The sequence below is a fragment of the Triturus cristatus genome, chromosome 10 (assembly GCF_964204655.1).
Source record: "Triturus cristatus chromosome 10, aTriCri1.1, whole genome shotgun sequence".
Classification (NCBI taxonomy): domain Eukaryota; kingdom Metazoa; phylum Chordata; class Amphibia; order Caudata; family Salamandridae; genus Triturus; species Triturus cristatus.
This window is the reverse complement of record NC_140593.1, coordinates 520,159,373-520,182,967: the sequence shown is the minus strand read 5'-3', so window position 1 is coordinate 520,182,967 and position 23,595 is coordinate 520,159,373. Positions and strand designations below refer to the sequence as shown.

Here is a 23,595-nt window from a genome sequence, read left to right as displayed (position 1 = left end):
CTGGCCAGGTGGAGTGAAAAGACTGAGATACTACCTGAGGAAAACAAATGAAAGACCAGAACAAGTGAATGAGGTTACTAGTCAAACTAAGTCTAGACAATAAATAGAAAGAAACATACGAAGAAGCCCAAGACTGAAAATTTTGAATAACAAATACAAGGCCCCTGAGTGGACCTACGTAATTTTGGAAGAATTTGAAAATTTAGATTTAAGTGAGGTATCAGAAGAAGTAGAGGCTGCACAGATTGATTAAAGAGATTTGAGAACCACATGAAAAATAAGAGCTTGGGTTTCCAAAGTAAAGAAAGAAAGAAAGAAAGAGGAGAAAATATCCTCTCGGATTAAAATGGCGAGAAATAGAGTCACTGAGCAACCAAAACGAAGTTTCATATGAAGATGTTGTAAAGCTTGTATATGTAGTATTTTATTAGTGGTTTTATTATGGTTATTTCTAACAGTAGCAGTACCCTTATTGAAGATAGCAAATAAGAAAAACGATACAGTTACTAATGAAAAGACAGCTACCATGAAAGGAGATAGAGTAGAATTAGAAGCAGCAGATGAGACAGATTTTTATCACATGGACTCAGATAATGATACGTCTTTAAATGTTTTCACAAAGTTGTTATTCCAATACATAGACACAATGGAGATTAGTGATTGTTATGTCTTTATGAAATTACCAGCATCAGTATCAGAGGGGGTTACATATCACCACTTACCTTTAACATATGGCATATCATGTAGTGTTCTAGCAAGTCTGTTTTATGCAACAGGAAAACTTCAGTATTATTATTCAAACTTAGATGTAGTATTTTCAGAGCTTCCTATTCAAAGGAATATGAATCCAGTACTTAGTAGTCAAGATGCACAGTTTATGGGTGAATCTTTCTTAACAATGAAGTCAATAGATATAGCTAAACAACACAAGAATAATTTAACATGTATATTACGTGAAGAAGAAAAGGTGTTTTTGAATTTAGCTGAGGAAAGGAAACAGGATTTCCAAAAGAAAGTTGATGAACAGAAAACCCATGTACCACCATGGGCTGGGAAAGAGGGAATTTATGCAACTGGCAAGGCTCATTTTGAGATGCCCCTGGACTTTGTGAAGAAAGGGAAAACCTGCCTCTATAGGGTAAAGACAGATTATAATAACGTATTTATTGGTTCCAGTGAACAAAACCAGTATTTCCTGGGGTTTACTCCATGTGGGGGAAGAATGCTTATTATAAGTTGCCTGCACAGTGGTATGGAAGCTGCTATTTTGGGATAGTATTTCCGAAAATATACCATGTCAAAGAAATCACTGGAAGCAATGAAAACACTATGGACTAACACAAAGAAAGAGAGCCAGTTTTTCAGAAATAGTAGGTGATATATTTGGTGCATTGATACCTTCAGTGGGAGTAATTCTGAATACATATAGAATTTGTAAGTTGTCGACAGTAGTTGATCGTCTCTCGACAGATACTGCTGGGGGTTTCTTGAAGATAAACACAGAAATGGTTGCAATTAGGTCTATGGTTTTACAAAATCGACTTGCTCTTGATATCTTATTGGCAAAAGAGGGCAGAGTCTGTAAAATGTTGAAAGTGCAACATTGTTGCACATACATTCCTAACAAAAGTAAGGAAAATAGAGGGTATATTAAGAATATTACAAAGCTTCAATCAGATTTGAAACCACTGGAAGTTGACAGTGCATGGGAAAGACTAACAAAGAGTATTTCTTCAATAGGGACTTGGTTTTCTGATTTAGGAAAAAGTGTTTTATTTCAAATAATTCTTCCAATAGTTGATATAACAATAATAGTTTTAGCAAATATATTTTGGTGCAAATGTTGCAGAAACAACAGAAAGGGAAGATATGAAGTGAATGGAAAAGGAAAGAAAAGAAAGTATGAGGAAATTCAGCTAGAGGAAATGAAAGGAAAAATATATAAAAAGATGAAGTATTTGAAAGGAGGTGAAACTGACAAAGATCAGAGAGAAGGAAAAGAAACTGAGATGTGCTAAAGTTGCCATCTGGTTGGGATGGGTAATTTTGAGATGGCTCAAAAATGCCATCAGAGAGGGGAATGATGGAGCAAGGCCTCGTAGAAAAGAAACTTGTTTGGAAGCAACCCCCTCCTTTAACTCACTAACATGTTATTAAATACGTTTTGTGTAAACACTAATGTGCACCACACCAACACATGGGTTAGTGAAGGTTGCTTATGTGTTTATTAACGGTAATAGTATGAACGAAGGACTAAACTGCTTTATTTTATTTATTTATTTATTTATTTATTTATTTTATTTTCATCACTTATAAAGTGCACTGTCACCCTACGGGCATCCTGGTGCTATCATATGTGTGTCCAACTGGACTACTGGTACATGGGGGGTCTCGCCAATTTAGTGGAGTTATGCTCTAGGATAGAGCCATGTCTTCAGTCTCTTCCTAAACTGAACAAGATCTTCCATCTGTCTCAACTCAAATGGAAGATTATTACAAAGTTGTGCAGCAGAGATGCTTAAAGCCCTACCTCCTGATTTTGTTTTATCGAATCTTGGTACCTTCACCATCTTGGCGGGGGAGAAGCGAAGGTTCCTAGCAGGAGCATACCAGACAAATTTATTCGCAATTGATTTAGGTCCAGTTCCATGCAGAGCCTTTAAACGGGGAAATCTTTACTGCGCATGCGTCAACTGCATCTACGTAGAATGATGAGCTTTCGCTTGGAGGGAAATTTTTGCGCATGAGCAGAAGGTATTATGGAATCTTGAAGACTCGCGTGCATGGCATCTGCTTGCTTGAAATTAAAACATGCTATTTTACTAATGCTAATGCGGGGAAAGTCTTATTAAAGTAAAGGGAAATAGAATAGAGATGGGTGGTATACAGTGAAACCATTTATTTTTTAAAGTGACATCTGTCTTTCTGACTTTATTATTAGTGAGTATTTGGGCCTCTTGTGTATAATTGAAGTAAGCCAAGCCATGTGACAGCTGCGCATAACTATTGGGAGTGGACCCAGAAAGATGACACAAAGGTCGGAAGAGGGACAAGGTCACAGAATGTCCGGGCCTGAGAACAAGCGGTGAAAAGAATCCACATGTCAGATTTTAACAATTGTTGCGGATGCAATGTGAATGCGGGTGGGAATAAAAGTTGTGAATAAAAATTAAGGGGATGGGTTTGCGAACAACAGTCTAATGGAATAAAGTGATATGTAAGCATGGTGTGATGATCTTCCCCCCTTGCCTGACCAAACAGATTTAGTATTTTTTTGAAATTGAAACATTAATGGGTGGGACATGTAGAACGAAAAGGTATAATTGAGATAGCTTTAATTAGTTAGCTAGCAGAGGACGATTAGCAGAGCACGACTTGGGATGCTGTTGCTGCGGGAGATGCTGCTGGGAGAGAAGCTGTGAGATGCTGATGAAGAATCAAATGCAGAAACCTCTATCCTAATTAATTGGGTTAGAAAGAAGATCGCGGAAGAATCTCGAGGAGGAAGAGAGTGTCAGAGAAGGGTGAGACGCAGTCGTCGGTACTTCGAGAGGTCATCTATCCTGTCCTGAATCCTGTCCTGAAGCTTTTGTTGCCTGTCCTATCCCAGGGGACCCTCACCAGCCCTTTGGCCAGGGGGTTGGTCTTCACATCATTCTTGGTAACTATAAAATTCTCTTATTTGTAGATGTTCTTTTCTCTCTATCCTCTCCTTTTCCTTAGACAACGTTCATTGACTATGTCCCTGAAATATTTTGATTGATGATTTAATTGAATTTTCTCTCCTACGAATGAGGGTGACTGCACTGTGTATTTGACATGGTTAATAACACATACTAATGTGGGGGGAGGTCCAAGGGAAATTACTTTTTACAGACCTGCAGGTTGTGTTTCCCCTAATGATCAATATAATAAACACTGTAACAACCCGGGTCTCAGGCTGAGTCAAAATCAACAACTAGCAGGCCAGAGTATTCCTACCCCTAATCTGACAACTCTATAGCAGAGATAATAATTTTTTGATCAGTGAAAGGTTATTTAGGAGTGTTGAATAAATAATCTTGAAACTGTAAGGGAAAAATCATAAACTTTGATTCCAGTGGTTTACCCATCTATTGTGTGTGTGTTTATGGGCCCAGGTGAGTATATGGTAGTGGAGTATCGTTTGTTGGTACGCCGCTGGATCACAGTGTTGGTGACTGGAACAGCAGGTGTTGCGTTCAGCAGCAGAGCAGCATCTGAAGAACTTACAGGTGCCAAGCACCACCCAGGCTGTATCTGTGTCACTGCATATAAGATGACAATGCGTTTTATTTATTTTAAAACCAAAACATATATAAAAGGCCTTGTCATTTACAATGCCAATAGCTCAAACTTGCATAAATGCGAGACCTACTGCATTGCAAATGGTAGGCATTACGGACAACGGGAAGGTGGGGGATCAGGCACGGAGAATGGGAGGGAGGGCGGAGCAACTAAAACAATACATATGCAAAATGAAGCGTGCTGTACCCCTGTGAGCACCTAAAATGACAAAACGTATTTCATCTTAATAAGTGAACTTGATGTGAGTGATTGCGTAAGAGGTCCTAGGAGTCCGGCTGTTGGGTGCAGTGTGTAAAAGTGAGTTTTCATGAGGTGTCCATGGAGCGGTCGGTTTGTTTGGACGGATGTGTTTCACTATTTAAATTAATTCAAGGCGTGTTGTGTCGTTAAATTTCAGAAGGAGTGTTTTCAATGTTCTATTTAGTTTGCACGCAGCTTGTAATCATAGAATGAATGATTTTCTGATGACTAACTACAGTTAGGAAGTGCAGGAGTATGAGGTGATGAGAAGGGGGCAGAGAAATAGGAGTGGGCTCAGTATGTTGCAGCAAAAGTAGTAATGGGGAGATCCTGTTGGTTTTAACAGCTTCAACCTATAGCTGCGATGATTCTGTGGGAACGATTTACACGTCCAATTGAGTCATTACCCTTGCACTGTGACGCAGTTCCATACATCAGATTATAAATACATATTCATTTACAGAGCACGTCTGCTTCCCCCCCTCACCTAGAGTCGAACTTGGTACCGTCCGTCGTAGTGGTAGCGTACGAAGTCGGCAGACCTCAGGCACTGAGGGGGCGCGTCATTGCAAGCCACCAAGCTCATCAACAAGCAAGCCGTCTGCAACCAGGCCAGGGACTGCCACCAGTGCCGGCTGTTGCATGACATGTCCTGGCACAGAGGGACGGGGGTCTGAGAAGAAAGCAAGCAGGAGGGGGAAGGGCAGTGCTGGGTGAGAAACTGGGAAGGTGAGCCAGAAGGAGAGCAGCCCCTGAGCTGAGGAGAAAAAGATTAGAAGAGTGGTGGCGTGAAAGAAGGGCACAGAGAAGCATGGGTACAGTAAGTCACTGGGAGCTAGGACATCGAAGAGAAATGAGGCCTGGGAAAGCAGAGCTAGACAGGAAAGAGAAATTGAATGAGAGGCAGGATCAGCTGTCAAAGTAGGAATTTGCAAGCGGCAAAGCAGTTGTTATTCCAACATGCAGAACAAGAGGGTCGTGCATTAGCAATGGAAGTGTGTGCTCACCTATTAATTACAAAGGTCAAGTTTAACTCTGGGAATCTAATATCCGAACGCAGATGCCTCGCGGGGGAAAAATGCTACCGCCGGCCACAGCTTACAGTGCATGTGCGCGAGTGGTGCGCGCGCAGCAGTAATCACGCCATATGGCGCCTCTGCTCAAGCGCGCGCCCGCGCACATGCACTGCAAGCTGTGGCCCTCAGGTAGCATTTTTTGAAGCCCTTACTTAAAGTCTCGCCAGACCAGCGCAAGCGCTGGGTCAGGCAAGACCTAAAAACCAAAAGGAGAAAGCAGGTGCCTGCAGGAGTGAGATAAAAGTGAAGGGAGTGTCTGGTAGTGGATTAAAAAAAACCTGAGGTGAATTCAAGAACACCCAGTCTTGCTACTGGGCGTGCTGACATTTAACTGGACCGTCCACGGCTTCTGAGCAGAGCTTCAGCACCAGCACACTTCTTTCATATATTAAGCACTGGACCTTCGGGCATTGCCAGATCGCCCGACAGGCCAGCCCGCAGTTGCTCAGCAGTGCTGCCGGTTGGCCTCTAGTACCCTCATAGCAGGGTCTCTGCCAGTGCTGACAGTGGTGGTTCTTTCACGGGCTGTTGAGCAATCCCCGTGGACTCTGACTGCAGGCCCTTGGCTCTTCCTCATTCCACTGTGCATGGGGACAGGGAGGCAGCCAAGAACGCTGGGTTGTGTTTCCATCAGGCCGCAATGATTCGCTGCACAGAGTCCTAAAGGCATGTATTTGTCATAGGATTATTTGTGCTTATTCTGGAGCCAACCCAGGGTTTTCTGGCTTCTTTGTGACCAGGCGTGCCCAGACTAGCTTTCAGTGCGAGATATGGGTGTACATGGTCTGGTGTTTCATGATTAGAGCAACATTATCTGCTGTGCAGTGGAAATGACGCACAATCGCCCTCTCCTCATTTAGCAAATTTACTCCCTGTGACTCCTCTTTACTGGTGCACTTGTTGTAGGGACTGAACATTTGTAAAGTTTGTATCCATTTTTGTTAGCATTGCTGATTACCTCAGAATTTTATTTTGCATTGGGTTGAAAAATCTCTCTGCATCCTCCTCCTTCAGCAATTATAATTAGTCTGCAGAGTTTCTCTACTGGAAATGACGTTTGCTAGTCTCCTTTACAGTTATGCGGAAGGCCTGACCTGCATGACTTCAAGATGGCTGTATTAATTGTACATGTTTGAGACCTTCTATAGACCTTTAACTATTCAACAAGACATCTGTGCTGACTCAGCAGGTCTGCCATTCTGACGACACAGAGCCCCTTATTATCAGTCAGTTGGAGTGGAATTACCATATGGAATTCAGCTCAGCCTGATTCTGGAGAGCCAGTGTTCTACAAGCAGTTTTCCCAGGTGCTGGAACATTAGATCTGATTTTACCAGGTGGTAATTCCACCCATACAAATTGCACGAGGCTTTGGCGGTAGCATGAGGCAAGCCTCTTTCTCCATTGGATTTCTGGTAGAGGAGATGTTCCCCCAGCCACCTAGCTTACCCCCCCCCCCCCCCCCTCAATCCCACACCACACAGAGGTCAAAGCATGCATTTGCCATGCATGTGTTAATCCCCATAGAATTGGAAATTCTGTGAGGTTTCACAGCTAGTAAATACAATCCTGTGTGGTTATTCCCCATTCCATTAAGGTTCACTGTGATTGCACGGTACTGTTAGTTAATACCGCACAGTTACGTAAATTCTGCATGCTACATCTGCACTCCTGCCTGCAGTGCTGTGAAATTTATAAACAGGGCCATAGTCTCTTTCATGGAATTGGGAAGCAGCCGCATTATAATTAGGGATCCCAGTTTTCCATTTTAACTGATTTTTACATATAAATACAGACAGAAAACTATTTATAAATACAGGAGAATATGGAAAATAGGCCTTGTTTGGATGATTTTTTTTCTGATGTCAATCATGAGTGCCAGGTCGGAGCTTTAAAGATTTAGAGGCGGGGGGATGAAAAAAGGAAATAGATTTGTCAATTAAGCTTAATTAAGTGCAGATCTAGAGTTATTTATGCTATTTTGCAATGCCACTATTTTCAGATAATGGTATTGCACTGTATACTGCTGAAACCTTCTAGACCTTCAAATGCAAGTATACATTTATCAGTTAAATAAATGTGGAAAAATACCCACTGCAGTTTCTGTTATACAGAAAATAAAAATGGATAAATATAGAAAAAGGAGCAAAAAATAAATATGGATAAATACAGATGGAAATGTTAAAAAAATAATTACTATAAAACCGGGAACCCTAATTATAATAAGTATAACATTGGGAGGCAAAGACTGGCTCTGCACCTACACAAGCAGCAATAATGACATTTCAGAAGTGAACCTTAACAATCCTAATGAGCTTTAGGAACCAAGTTCTTCTTTGACCTTCACATAAATATGCTGCTCAGCTTTCTAGCCTTCCTTTAGGGTGCTGGGCAGGCTACCACCTCTTTGGTTTGTGCATTATATTCCGACAAAATCAACATTTCTCATTTAGACCTTTCTGCTTAACAAGTATTACTATCAGCTAATGTCATACGAAATTGTGACATGCAGGTCACTTGAGATGTCATGTTGTGGGCATAAACCATATTACGTTTTGACTGAAAGTTAGTGAATGTGAGCTATATGTAAATTTTTAGGACCATTTTTGTGTATGAGGGATGCAAGCTGGTGCCTATCCAGAGCTTGCTAAGAAAACTTGTAGATCTGTTTTCTCTTGGCATTCGTAGCTTGCTAGTAATTTTGCTAAACCAGCTCTCACTCCCTTCCACAGACTCACTCATTCTTATTCATGCACTCACTCTTACATCCACATATCCATCCATGCACTCATTCTACTCCCATTCACCCATACACTCACTCATGCATCCATGAACTGAATCAACCATTAATTTGTCATGAACAACATCAGTAAATCACCCCTAAATTCTCGCACTCACTCATCCATCCAGCTGTTGATTTATTCTCACATTCACTCACTCACCATAGCACACAACCATACGCACAAGCTGACCAATCAGTGAAGAAGTCATTTGGCATATATAATTTAGAGACCTATTGCGTTTGCTACCTGCTGTTTTCTCTACCTTGGCTTTACATATGTATTTATTTATGTATGACTGGGACATACAAAGAGTGAACACAGCTATAAGTTGGAGTGCCAAAGAGTGAACACAGCTATAAATTGGAGTGCTATGGAGTGTTGTATAAATAGTGGTGTTAAGGTAGAAGGCAAATACAGGCAGAAAAGTAGAAGGAATGATGGGGTGGAATATAAGAGTGGATCAGCGTGAGCAAACTGATAAAGAAGGGTATTTCCAGGAAAAAGGAGGCAAGTGGGATATTATGCCTTGTTGTATTAATAGCCGCGGATTATGGCATAAGCAGCACTTTATGTCCCAGATTCCTAAAGGGAGCCCAGGGCTGGTCGGGAATCCTGACCTCACTGCCTCCTCAGGCACCATTAAAGACACATTTATGGAGCTCCCACAATACTTGTATTAATCTGTAAAATGCACCTGTTTCCAATTTTCAAGGTGGCCATGCTTTTTCATAGCACCTCAAGCCTGGGCAACAGCGTGCATTTGTGCAGTATTGTCACACCAACAGCGTTCTCACAGTACTCCTTTGCCCAGATTTTCAGTGCACCCGCATGTCACAGTACTGAGGCATCCATAATGCTCTTTCAATGCACCTCTAGTCTGGCTTGCAACATGCACTACTTTATAATGTGCAGACACGTTTACACAGCTTTCACAAGCAACCTCTGTTCTGACTTGCCATGTGTGCTGGACTTTCACTACTCAGACCCTACTTTAACAAATGTATTTGCCACAACACATTACACTAGGGACTTGAGGCAAGTCTCTCTGGACTGTATAGTATAAAGGGAACACAGAGAGTGCTAATTTAAAATACAGTCACTGCACAGCTTTGGGCTTTTTGGGGTCTTAAATAGTTGAAGAGATGGAACAGTGTTATTTTACCACTGTAAACAGTCGTAAATGATTGCTAGTCACTGGAACATTAAAGGCATATGGTGCTTTTGCTGGAAATATTAGAAGTTTTTGCTATATTTTTTATTTATTTCATGTTTTATACAGCGCAAATATGACCCGTTAGGATATCAGAGCACTGAACAGAGATGTAGTGGTCTCAGTAGTGAAGGGAGCAAACAATCATATCTAACACTCAAGTGAAAGCCTTACATTCAAAAGCAGGAAAAGACATATACGCTTATAATAATCTCTGAACCTAAAGGAGTACATTGTAATACAATATTTTGCAATCGACTAAAAACCATAAAAGATACTATATCTTAAAGTTAAACTAACTGGGTATCAGCCTCAGTAAGTTACGTGTAAGACTCTCTGAAAGAGGGTTGTACAGTTCCCATTGAGCTTCATTTTAGAAGTCCTGCGGGGCTAGCAGATTATATACCCGTAAGCAATGGTTGATAATCACTAAGCAACTGTTCGGTGTTTGCTCTGAAGTGAGTTATGGAAGGAATTTGCCCATTTGAAAAATCTTTGCTTCCTCCTTGAAACTTGACATGGTCGGCATTCTTCTAATGTTTAGCATGAGGGAATTCCAGAGTCTAGGTGCGGCACCTAAGAAAGCTCTGTTGTAAGTTTTCTTCTTCCGGAAGAATGGTGGTTTCAGAACCATATCCCTAACGCTCTGGGAGTACCTACCACCTCCGGATATCACAATTTTTTGAGCTGGATACGAAGGTGTTTTAGAGTGTAATGCATTGTGTGTGATACAGGCCAGTTTGAGTTGGATTCTGGCTTCATATGGTAGCCAATTCAGAGCCTTCAAGTGCGGAAAGATGTGGTTGAATTTTCTAGAATCTGTTATGAGTCTTGCAGCTGCATTGAGACAAGCTTTTAGAGGAGCTGTTGAGATCTTGGGTAGTCCTGATAGAGTTGTGCATCTGTATTCGATCCTCAAGATGACTAATGCCTGAACTGCCATTTTGAGGTCTGACATTTCTAAGAATGGTTTCTATATTTTAGATAGCTCAGGTGAAACCGGGTGCTTTTAGCCTGTGAGTAGATGTGGGTTCTCATGTTCAGGTTCTTGCCCAGTGTGATTCCTAGTGATTTGGTTAAGTCCACTATGATCGGGGTGCAGTTCAGCTCAGTGATCAACTTGGTCTATTATTTTATGTCAGCTGAACTCTCAGGGGGATAATAGTAAGAATTCTGTTTTTTGCGTGTTTAGTTTAAGCTGATTACTTGTTAACCATTGAATGGTCATCTTTAGTGCTTCATTTATTGTCTTAATCTCCTGCACTGACAAACTTTTTATGTAAATCTGCATACATATGGAAGGGGATGTTGGCGTGATGAAGTCTTTCAGTTAGCAGTTCCATATAGAGGTTAAATAGAGTTGGGGAGAGAGTTGAGCCTTTAATCAAAATAGGGGACGGCGATGATAATTTTTGATTAACTAACAATCTTTGCATTCTGTTCCACAAGAAAGATTTAAACCATTCGAGAACGGTTCCCGATAATCCCATACTGTTTTTGAGTTGATCTTTCTCATGGTTTACTGTGATCTGGCCTGAAACCTGATTGGTATTCGTCTAGCAGATTACATTTAGCGATGTTATGGCTCACTTGTTGTCGCACACATTTTTCTAGCACTTTTGCTAATAGGGGAGTATTGGATACTGGCCTGAAATTATTAGGGTCAGCAGGGTTTCATTATTGTTTTTTATATGATGGGGATGACTTGACCCATTTTTAGACAGTTAGGTATGGAACCTTGAGACAAAGGAGCATTGATTATCGCTGTCCAGATAAGTATGACCAATTGGTTGGTTGTGGTCATACATTTCGAAGGAAGAGGGTCATTCAAGTGGTCATTTGGTTTTATGGGCGACAGAATTTTGGAGATGTTGTTATCATATACATTGAAAGTTGACCAGTGAGTTCCATTTTTGGGCACTGCTTGATAGGAGTGTGTTGATTCATTGTGCAGCCGTCAGGAGTAGCAGGTTGATAGCTGCTGTTTTCAGCTCATTTCCCAGTGAACTTACTTTGGATGAGAAGAAAGATGAGAATTCTTCACAGGTTATTAGGGATTTTGTTGCTTCTTTAGAGGATTTGGGCAATATATTCAATTGTGTTTTTTACCATTTCAAATAGTTCAAGAGGTCTATTTTTAGCATTCTCCAGTTCCAATGTAAAGAATTCTTTTTTTGATTTATGAATGCTTTTGTTGTAAGCATTTATGGTCCTTCTTAGCAGTTTTAGCTATGAGAAGGAAGGGTATGGTCTCCATTTCCATTCAGTTAGTCTCAGATTTCTCATTTCCTCGTTTAGGGAACCATTGAACTAAGGAGTCTTGTCCTTATCCTGGATTCTTCTCCGTTTTAAAGGAGCTAATGAGTCGATAATATCTGACATCGTTGAGTTATAGTGCTCCATAAGTTCACAGACGCTTGTTAAATTAAAGGGTGGGGTAAGATCCTTCTTGCAGCGTGCTGATAGTTTCTCCAAGTCTAAGCCTTTTGTATCCCTAATTGTAGGAAAGTGCCCCTTTTTGCATGGTTGCCCCCACTTTTTGCCTAATGTTGATAAACTTTGACTGTGTGTGCTCTAGGTTCCTGCTAACCATGTACCCAGGGCCTATGTTCTTTCCCTAAAACTGTACTATTGCAAAACCCAAATGGCAACTCTCTAGCCACATGTAAGTCACTTGAAAAAAGCTACAATAGGTACCAAGGGCACTGTGATCAGTGAAGACCTCTAAGGGCTGCAGCACTTATTTTGCCCCCTGTGTGTCATGCCTACAATCCACTGCCCTTGAATAGGTAAGCCACCTCTCTAGCTGGGTGCACTATACCAGTGGTGAGGGTACAGGTGCATAAGCCCTGTACCCCTACAGTGTCTAAGTTAATTCTTTGACATTTTAAGTGCAGTCATGCCATATAGAGTCTTGGTCTAGGAGTTTGTCATTACGCACTCCACAGGACCATAATGGTTTTACTGAAATCTGGGAAGTTTGGTATCAAACTTCTCAGCCCATTAAGCTCACACTGATGCCAGTGTGGGATTTAATGAAAAATGCACTCAGAGGGCATCTTAGAGATGCCCCCTGAAAATGACCTAACTCTAGTGTCCTGGCTGATTGGCTGCTCACCAGCTGCCACCACCAGACATGTTTCTGGACCCCTTGTTCGAGAGCCTGCCGTTCTAGGGGTCCCGAAACAAAGCACATCCTGGGACAAGGTGCCAAGCCTCCTCCCCGAGGGTGGGCAGGGTCCACGAAGGGGAAGCTTCAAAGGCCTGCAGCCTTTGTGAGCTACCGCAGCAATTTTCTGCTCCCGGCAACTGGCCCCCACCGGTTCTGACTCCCACTTTGGGTGGGAGAATTGGTGGGAAAACCAAGTTAGGATGGGAGGTGTGCCCACCTTTGCCAACCCCACCCCTCAGGTGGGGGAGGGGAGGTGAAGCACAACTCTCAGTCCCCGCCATATTGCGGATGGTGGACCCAGCAAATTAGAGTGAGGCTTATGCTCCCCTCACACTGGAGGGTGGCATAGTAGGGGGGTGTACTCACCCCATGGAAGGGGCCAATTGGTCCTGACCTGTACCTACCTGTAACGCCCCTAAATTTAGTATTTAGGGGCAACCCTGAACCTTGCCTCCTCAGACCAGAGCCGAAAAGAAGAAGCAAGAAGAAAAAGGACTGAACAGCCATGCAGAGAGAAGAAGAGGAGGACACCAACTGATTTGGCCCTAGTCTTACCGGCCTGTCCCGTCCTCAGACTCCTCCAACAGAACCTTGGTGTGTCCTGCAGCCAGCAGACTTCAACAACCCAGAGAACCTGCCCTACCTTTGCGACTAAAAAGGACTTTGTCTCCCGTGTTCACCAGACTTGCTCAAAACCAACTGACTCTGACTTCAGCTGACTCCGTGAGTCTCCCCCACTCCGCTCCCTGCGCCCCGAGCCCAAGTGAACCAACACCCTAAGGAGGTCCTCCCAGTGATCCTAACCTGGATCCCAGTGGCCCCTGAACCTCAACAAGCTCCCAAATCAAACCTGCGGCCAATACCTAGAAGGTCCCCTCAACCGTGATCAAAGGCGACACCCTGACCGACCCCATAATCGAAGCAGTCCAGAAAGAACTACTGCAACCGTCCGACCGACTCCATTACCTAACGATTGCTGACACAGGACTACAACTCCCAAAGACCCCATTTGCCTCAACAGCAGCTAACCGACTCTGAGGGAACCGCAACCAAATCTGCAGCTTCAGCCAAGATAGCCTCCTACACCCCCCGCCCCCTGTGCCGCTGGGGGTGTAGTTCTTGTGTTGGCCATTGGGTCATCCAGTGCTGACCTCGACCGTAGGAGCTTTTGTTCCCCAATCTGGTGGCCTGCTCGCTGCGGTCCCAAGCCCACGACCATGCTTAGCCCGTTGGCTAATGTGTAGTCCCTGCACTCTGCACCCAGCCGCCTCTATGCCGCTGGCAGTGCAACTTGAGTGCCCATTTGACCGAATCTTGCCCACGAACCCGTAAAACTCAGTTCTGCCTTCTCAGGACTAAATGTGGCTCGTGAGTAGTACTGTAAATCTGTATTAAGTTTGCAAAACGTGTTGACTCATTTTTCTTTCCCTCATGAAATGCACCAGCCTTGTATCTAGAGATACCTGACTGTATAAGAAAACTAACTGCAAACTAATTCTGACAATCTGCAAATACAAAGTAATTCTTCTGTAACTAATGCACTGCATTCAAACTATATTTAAACTGCATATGCTTGCAAAGTTTTCCTATACTTACCTGTAGCAGGCCTGGCTTGGTTCTAGAAGATAAATATAACTAAACAGTATTTTTATACAAACTAATTGGTCAGAGTTCAGTCCTTGGGTGTGTGAAAACATTTCTTGCCTGAATTGTACAATAAATGCTTAGCACTACCCTCTAATAAGGCCTTACTGCTCGTCCACACTACCACAAATAGAGAGTAAGGTGCTGTCTACGTTAACCTCTGCCTACCTTTGGGGATCCACTTGACTCTGAGCACACTATACCTTACTTTGGTATAGTATATACAGAGCCAGCTACCTACACTAATCCATTGCTTCGGTTTGACTGATTGCAAAGGTCGTTTCTTTATTACGCCAGGTAACAATATGGTGGTCAGACCAGTCGCATGGAGCAATCAAGATTAACTTGACAGCCTTTTCCTTTGACATGATCCAGTCTAGTGTTGAGCCTTTTGTGTGAGTTGGGAGGGTGCAGGCTTGAGTAGGTATTTGGTCTGCTAGGAAATCTTTAAAGACATTAACCTGATTATCGTTAGAATTGTCCCAATGAAGATTGAAGTCCCCAGGAATATATCATAGCACTGGGTGGAAGAGTTTGCAGTAATGAATTTCATTAGGTGGTCTATGAAAGGGTCGTTCTTACCAAAGGGATGGTAGAAGGTGTGTAATTTGCAGAGTTGGTTAGCTTTGTTTCTTATGGAATGTGCGAGATATTCTAAAGTAAAGAAGAGAACATAACCCTATATAAGGCAGCATAGCATCACAGGTAAAACACAGCAGTGTGCAACACAACAAAACAGTCAAAACCGAAAGCAGTTCAACCGCTACAGTACAACACAACATTACATTGCAATAATGCAGCACAAATGACAGCAGACCACATCACCCCCACAACATAATGCCACATAAAAATATGCACAAACATTCATGTCATGCAATACCACCTCCAGAAACCTAGGGGCAGATTTACAAGCACCCTGCGCCACTTTTGCGTCACTTTTAACATGGAAAAAGTGACGCAAAAGTGGCGCAAGGGGCTTGTAAATCTGCCCCCTAGTTTCATAACATGGTGGTAAAAGGTGCTTGCACCAAGCACTACCTCATTTTATCACCAAGGACATGAAATAACACCAATCCATTTTTTTGTGATCTGGCCCTAGATCTGGTAAGTTTTTTCGTGGATTTGATACATCTGTCGCAACCTGCTGATTCCCACCTTCGAATCTCAGAAGGGTCAACTTAGCTTTTCTTCCCTTTGCGTTCAATAAACTTAGTATTATTTGTGTAAAATAAAAATAGCCCTTGCTGTTCAATTGGTTTGAGATGAGCAGCTTAAAATGTGCAGAGGCCGTCTGTTTAGCTGCATAGGCAAACAGTTATGTAAACCACAGTACAACAGAGCAAAATGGAGCAAATAAACTCTCACACGTACTAAATTATTGCAGTCTATGAGTGTTGTATGAATGAATGCTCCTTTGCAGTATGAAAATGTTAAAATGTCTATTACAATAATAAGAACACACAAAAAATATGATTGAAGAACAGCCAAAAATATACATTTCCTAAGAATGTATTTCAGAGTGATCTGTGTGTAAGCTGCTGGTTTCAGATTCTAATACCAGCTGGATAACTTGGTGGGTTAATGCACATTCTGCAGGAATGCGCAACCTGAAGTTTACATGATCTATATCTCAGCACAATAGCATGTTCAGTTAATGCATCTGCTGCAGGTACATATTTAATCTACAGGCTGCATGTTTCTACATCTGCAAACTGGGTACATTGGGCTGTGTATCCTCTGCAGAACCATTTTTTGTAACCAGCAGATACAAGGCTTCAATTCCACTAAACCCATGGGGTTAATTTGCTTGCTGCATGGAGATTTATGTAATATGCAAGCTACAAGGCATATGTTAATGTGCCGACTACAAGATCTAGTTTAACCTATAAATCCTAGATTACAGTCCATCGCGAGTTGGTTTGGGGTCAATGTACATGTTTCACTGATCATCTTCCAATCTAGAGGTAAACAATTATAACTCGAGTAGGATGGTTTGAATCTGTGTGGAGCTAATACTAACAGCTGCGTATCAAACTGATGGTTAGGAACTTCAACACTTGGTATTTGGGAGTTAAACAGGTATTAATGAGATTAAACCTTTTCCCAACATGTGTAAAAATGAGAAAGTAGTGAAATAATACTGCTTCAAAATGTGTGGCATTAGGGTCGCAAAATTTGCCTTTTTTCCACATAATTTAGCAAGCCCTGCTGCTGTATGATTTGGTCCTCTCTTGCCGCATCCTTCCAGTGGCCCTGATTAAGTACATCATGAGATACAGGAATTAATTGCATGAGGTGGCATTAAAGAGTCAGGCGCAGGGTTAAGGGACTGACTGCACATGTGAAATACATGTTCAAGTCTGTACTCTCAGGCTTGTCTGAACACATGATCAATTGTACAGCTTGCTTTGTACAGCCCGAAAGTGGGAGCAACCAATGTCGCATCTCTTTGGGAGATTGGCTGTATTGTAGGTACCTTAGGTGTGTGTGCTGAACACTTGTGTTGTGCGTCAAATTGACCATACTGATACACCAGGCACAGCCGCTCACAAGCCACTCTAATACAGTGCTTAATTAGTAAAGAATTAAGTGCCAGGGCCCTTCTTGTAAGGCCACGGCAGCTTGCACCACACATTCTCCCTGCCAGCGCTGCCAATGACATTACCAACATAGCACCAACCATCTCACTACTACAAGTGTGACAATTCAGACTATTTAAGGTCACACAAAGTTATAATAATGGCTTGAGAGGCTGGTATTATTCATTTTCAATGTATATTGTCTGAATAAAAACTGCTGGTGTGCTCATCTCAAAACTAGAGACAGTGCCACCATGTGGTGGACTGTCACTAGAGCCGATGCTGACATTAAAGTGCCGGTGCCGAGCACCGGAAATCACCGTCTCAAATTATGCACTAATACCAGAGTTTGTTGATGAGGCTGCTGAGCAGAATGTAAGAGCTAGAGGCAAGGGTGTTGGGGTGATGAGCAGCACATACAACTACAAGTGATGAAAGTGAAGTTCATAGCATGGAGGATGGATGATATGATGCAAGGCTATGTAGTGGAGGTTCTCTATGCAGATAGGTCGCATGTTTGTGATGATTTGCCAGCAGAAGCTTAGTCAGGAGCACCACGGCTCACAGAAAGTTGCTGACTAAGATAAATTGACAGCAGAGGGCTTGCAGCCGTTCCCCCATCACCAGTTGTGACTTTGCCATAATATGCCAGAGACTATAGGACAAATATATACAAGTCAATATAATGTAGGTGCCACATTAACCAATAGGAACCATTATTAAGTATTACTTTGGGCAAACCACTATTTACTGGTCATATGCAATCAAACACAATTATTCAGTGAAAATGCCAGAACCTCATAGAAAAAACGCTGACACATGGAAAGCGCTATGGTGTCAAAAAATTGGTTTAAGTGCACCCTAAAAATACACATAACATAACATCATTGCATAACATAACATAACTTAACATCACACAACTAGAGGGGCTTCACACTACTCCCTGGCGATTCTCACCAAACTGTTGGCGAGTCAATATCAATGCCAAATCGTGTTCTGAGAATAAGGGATTCACGCTCTGCAGCTATGGCAGCGTCACTTTCCCTGGGGGTAGAGGTCTCTTCCACCACCAGACATCATATCCCCAGACCTACATCACCCCCCCTCTCTGACCTATGGCTTATGAAGTGCGGTGACCCCTATCTGACACAAGTGAAAGCACAAGCAGCATGACTCCCCAGACATCTTTTCTAAGAGCCTATCAAATGATTTACTTTACCACAGTAATTGAAGTGGTTTCTTTTAATCGCAGGTTAGTGACTTGCACTTAAACTGATAACCCCACAAACGTTGAAGTCTAAATGAGGACATTTCCTTCCCTGTTATCTGCTTTTTGATAGGCTAGGTTAATCATTAGTGATACTCCTGCCGCGCCACACCTAATCATGTGCCGCACTTTAATAGCTATTCTCTGCTGTTTTAAGTGCACGTAAATGATTGCTACGGAAAAAGAAGATAAGCAAAAATAAAGAGAGGGCAGTGCCCAATTTAAGCGTTTCCGATTGGTTGAAAGAAATGTCGCCACAATCACCGCGTGAAAGAGCAATGCAAATAGGAAGAAGAGTTTCACTTTTATTATCGTGCACCTATTGTGGGAATTCGCTTGCAGAAAGGGCAATCTAGTGCATTGTTCTGCAGGTCATCTTATACGTGCTGGCTAAGTATACTTCAATGGATTTAGTCGAATCGTTTTCTTTTTTAAATCCCAATTGCACTGAAACTGCACTGTTCAATATATGTTTAACACATTTGAAACTAATACTTTGTGTCAATTCCCTTGAGGCCCAATCAGCAGAGGACTTGCACAAGAAAGACAGTTTCCATTTATTGAATATTCATACAGATGTTTACAATGTATTGTTTTCTAAAAAAATGCTATGATGAGACAAGGACAAATATTTGCTTTTCACAAGAAACAAACCGTTGAATCTACATTTTTTTTTGCGAGAATTGATCATAAGGGATAATATTTCCCTATTAAATATCGAATCTATTCGTGCAAGAAGCTGAAATCCCGAAAGGAGCTGGTGTTGACCCGCCCGGTGTGAGGAGTTTCAATTGTTTTGGGATTTAGAAAGACCATGACTACTTAATAATCAGCTTTTGAAGATTTCTTCTCATAGGCCTAATCCAGGATTTAATTTCTGCAAATGTTTACAAGCAGTGCTTTAAATGGAAGTATAGTATAGCAGTGCAGGTACTCACTCTTTAGAGTACTACTTGTTGCTCCTAAGAAATACCAGTACTCTCCCCTTAAATGTATTGCAGCATTGCTGAGAAGTGCTGGTACTCTCCCTTTCAATTTAAAGAAGTGCTGATACTCAGTAACGGACAGTACCTGCCCATTTGATGCATTGTTTAGAAGTGATGTCAGTTGCAACCATTTTTACAAATTAGGTAACAAATGGCTACCCAATCCCAGCACTGTAGGGCAAGGGGCAAGCGGGGGATGCTTCCCCACCATGGAAGGGGCAGCTCACTCAGCTATGCAGAGGCAGTACTATAAATCCAAACAATGAACAGCACCTGCTGCCGCCTGGACCCCCCTGTTCTGTGGAATATTTTAGACTGCGAGCAGAAAGCAATAAAGTTGCAACAATTTGGATACATTTTTGCTATATATGCCTGTGCTGAAAAGGTGGCCCCTTGACTTTTTTCTCTGTCCCTGAGAATGTGAGGGAAAGTGAAATAGAGGGTAAAATCAAACGTAGAAAGAGAATTCTGAGAGAACAATGCAGAGATGCCGATAGTGCTGAGTGAGGGAGGAAGAGAGAGGCTGTAAAGAGTCAAGGGAGTAAGAAACAGCCGAGTAAGAGAGAGAGATTGGACTGAGAAGAGAAACAGACTACAAAAAGAGAGAAGAGAGACAAGAGAAAGACAGAGGAGAGGGAAAAAGTAACAGAGCAAAGGTGCAAGGGGAAATACAACAGTGGAAGGAAAAAGAGCAGGAGAGAATAAGAGGACACGACAGACTGAACAGTTTGTGAGAGAGAAAACCTTTAAAGGAACAGCTGAGTGGGTTTATGAGAGAGAGAGAGAGAGAGAGAGAGAGCGAGATCTAGAATGACAAATAGAGCAGAGGCTAAAGTATGACAGACAAGTAGAAGAGAGAATACATTGCAGAGTAATAGGTGTGTTTGCGAAACAGAGGTATAAAAAGAGAGACAACTTGATAGAAAGGGAATGGTGAAAAACAGGGCCCTGCAGCCTGTGCAGTGCGGGTGAGCGGAGGGCTCTCAGCCACCTGGCAAATGTGTATGTTTGAAAAACCAATAACACAACAAGGCGCTGGAAAGTTCCAGTGACCTAAAGGGTATGAGAGGTAAAAATGTGTAGAGTATATCCTCCCTACAAGTAACTATATTCACAAAAAATACTCTAATGGACCTAGAAAGGGATCCAATAAACTGAGGGAAAGAGGAGAATGAAAGATTCTGAAATAAAGGTTGTACCTAACCCAACCATGATCGTGGGGACCAGAACCAAATAGGTAGCAGGCAGGGTGACCGATCTTAATTAAGACCGCCCGTTCTGATTTTTTGGTCCTGTGAGATACAGTCAACCTCCCCGAATTGGATGGAGCCTGGCAGTTGACACACACCCACTTTTACGAAATATCACGTGGAGCAGCTACTCTGCCCCCACCATACTGACAGGATAGGGACATCCCATCCCAGTAATTTCACTCACATAGGGGAGTTACATGCTTGCCCTGAAGAAAGTCTTGGACCATTTTTTTTGGCCCTTTTTTGGACTGAAACATGTCGGCACTAGGGACCTAGGACCATAACACTCCTATAAAGACCCACTTTTATTTATTTTAATTACCCAGACAGACCCAAAAATAAAGGGAAACTGGGGATCTGCCTGAGGTATTTTATCTAGTTAACCCCCTCTGTCTTTAACATATTAAAAGCACTCCCAACACTGTGGTCGAGCCCACCCGGACTTTTAGGGGTCTGGGTGACCCGATGATGAAGCATGACACCACTAGGGTGTGTAAGGGTAACTTAAAGAAATACTTGTCTCCCCCACGATCATGGTTGGGTTAGGTACAACCTTTATTTCAGAATCTTTCATTCTCCTCTTTCCCTCAGTTTATTGGATCCCTTTCTAGGTCCATTAGAGTATTTTTTGTGAATATTGTTTGAAAAACCAGCCTAAGTTCACCCTGTTGAAGTGGGGAGGAGCTGTGAGCGGAGGGATTCGGTGCCCAGAAGAGTTCACTTGAAGTCATACTTTGAAAAAATTCTGATCTCCATAGTGTTGCACGTTGATCTACCTCTGTCGACAGACCCTCCCCCGCATGAGTAGAGCTACCGCTTTTTACAGAGCCCCTCTATGTGTGGAACAAGCACCATTCATGGACCACCCCTGGGTGTAAACTACCACTGTCCACACACTGCCCCCATTTATGGAGTTGGTCTACAAACTATCTCTAAGTGTGAAGCACAGCTGGAACTATTCAGAGATCACCCTCTACATGTGGAGCTAACACAGTCTACAGACCTCCTTTATGTAGTTATGTTTGAAACTAGCAAAGGCCACAGAACACCCTTGGATGTGGAGCTAATCTACACCTGTCAACAGACAGCCCTAAACACAGCGCTACAACAGTCCACGTACTACACCAGGGTTTAGAGCTATATACCCCTTTCCACACACCACCTTGTTACATAAAGGAAAGTCATCAGTATGCACAGACAACCACCCCCTCCCAGGATTTACCCGAGGACCGAGCCTTTCTTCTAAACGATCGACAAAAATTGGATGTTTAATACACTGTTCTATCTCAAACCTGAAAATGTACAGACTAATCATTGATACTATGATGTTGGACTGTAACGACTAGCCTTGAGAAAGCCCTGGCCCTACCTGCCACATAGGGCGCAACACGTGCCGGCTGTTCACTTTCCCTCACATTTTACTTTATGAAAAATCACAAATGAGTGAAAAGGACATAACAATGTGATGAATAAAAATAATCTTTTTTCACTCAAACCAACCGGGATTACTGTGTTGAATGTAAGCAAGGAATAATAATACTTTACAAAGAATATTACTATGGAAAGGAGGAACACCTGCTCAAACCCCCCACCCCCTCCCATCTGAGAAGCCACCACAGTCTACAGCACCCCTTTATGTGTTGAGCTAATATAGTTGACAGACCACGCAAGGTTGTCCAGCTGACAAAACAATAATACTTTACCACCATTTTAAATGTGGTGGTAACCCATTCGCAAATGGGAAGGGGTCCCATTAGGACCACTTCCACTTTCAGAATGTTGAAAAAATACTTTTAAAATGCAGGCAGTGGTCCCATGGACCACTGCCTACTCTTAAAAAGCAAGCATTGGCAAAGCCAAAATGTTTCAGCGATGCAAGAGCTATTGTCTTTGTCAATGTAAATATATTTTAGCTAAGAGCAAACAATTTAAGTGTGTAAGTAAGTTTTTGGTATGGTATAGAAGTGACATTCTTCTATATAAAACCTGTCTAGACTTAAAAAGGATGCCAGAGGGTGTTAAAATATCTTATAGTTCATATAACTTCCAAGTCATCAAGTAAAATGTTTAACCGACTCAAAAGATAATTGCAAAAAACTAAAAATGCAAAAAGATAACTACCAGAACTTTGACACTGGATCAGAGCAGAAATGAATAAAGGTCCAAATAAAAGTAGTGAAATGCACTCAGATCTCTGAATAGGGCATGGAGGTAAACAATGGCTAATCGTACCTTTGAAGAATCCAATGAGTGCAAGATTGGTTTTAGAGAGTGTGCCCAATAAAAGCAATAGAGAGTAAAATAATTTTTGAGTGCAATGATGGTTTTTAGGGTAGGTGATCGCATTCGAGACTCTGGGGATTTTTTTTCTCTGTTTTTAGAAGGTAAAGACTAAGCTAACGAGGCTGACACATTACTTGAGTGGTATGTTTGTGCCTTTGGAGTTGAATGGTAAGAAACGTCTGCAGATGGTCACTTCCGTGTCACTTCCTGATTTTAAATGGGTATAAAAGGTATTCGCTCAAGTGTAGATGACAACACATGGACACACACCAGGACACGCTGTGTCACTTACCAGAAGGCAGCAGCTGCCGTAGGGTGCAACACGAGAGGGGACCGGAGCGGCTGGTAAAGAAGTGATGAAAGAAGCAACTGGAGAGACAGAGCCGGGCTGTATCAAAGCCAGGAATGGGATTGCAACACCTTGAGGCATAGATTGGAGGCTCTTTTGCCAATGGAAACTGAAGGCAGGCTGGCCGAGTTTTCAGTGCTGCAACCCTGCTTTTGATGCACCCATGGCGGTCATTGTAGATTGTGAAATTGTGCGTGATTAAGATCAGCAACAAAACAAATACAGTGTCAATAAGCAGCAATGAGGGAGAGACTGGAGGGATGGGTCCAGCAGCTAAACTGGAGGGGGTTGGGGGATGGGCAAGCAACACTGGGTCCTAATTTAAAAAAATCCTCTCACTTTGAAGTCAGAGAAAGGAAAGAAAGCAGGTGCCCTTGGAAAACAGCATCTGACATTTGACCTTGGTATTTGATTGCAAAACAAAGGT

At 42.4% G+C, this 23,595-nt stretch overlaps 1 long non-coding RNA gene across 1 annotated transcript in view; it reads right to left on the bottom strand.

Moving 5' to 3' along the window:
- The window catches only part of LOC146789675 (uncharacterized), a 124,615-nt gene extending 101,401 nt beyond the window's left edge, over positions 1-23,214 (bottom strand). The window contains exon 1 of the long non-coding RNA XR_014969852.1: positions 23,112-23,214. This is a non-coding gene — a long non-coding RNA (uncharacterized LOC146789675). The remainder of the gene's footprint in view (positions 1-23,111) is intronic.
- Positions 23,215-23,595: the final 381 nt, after the last annotated feature.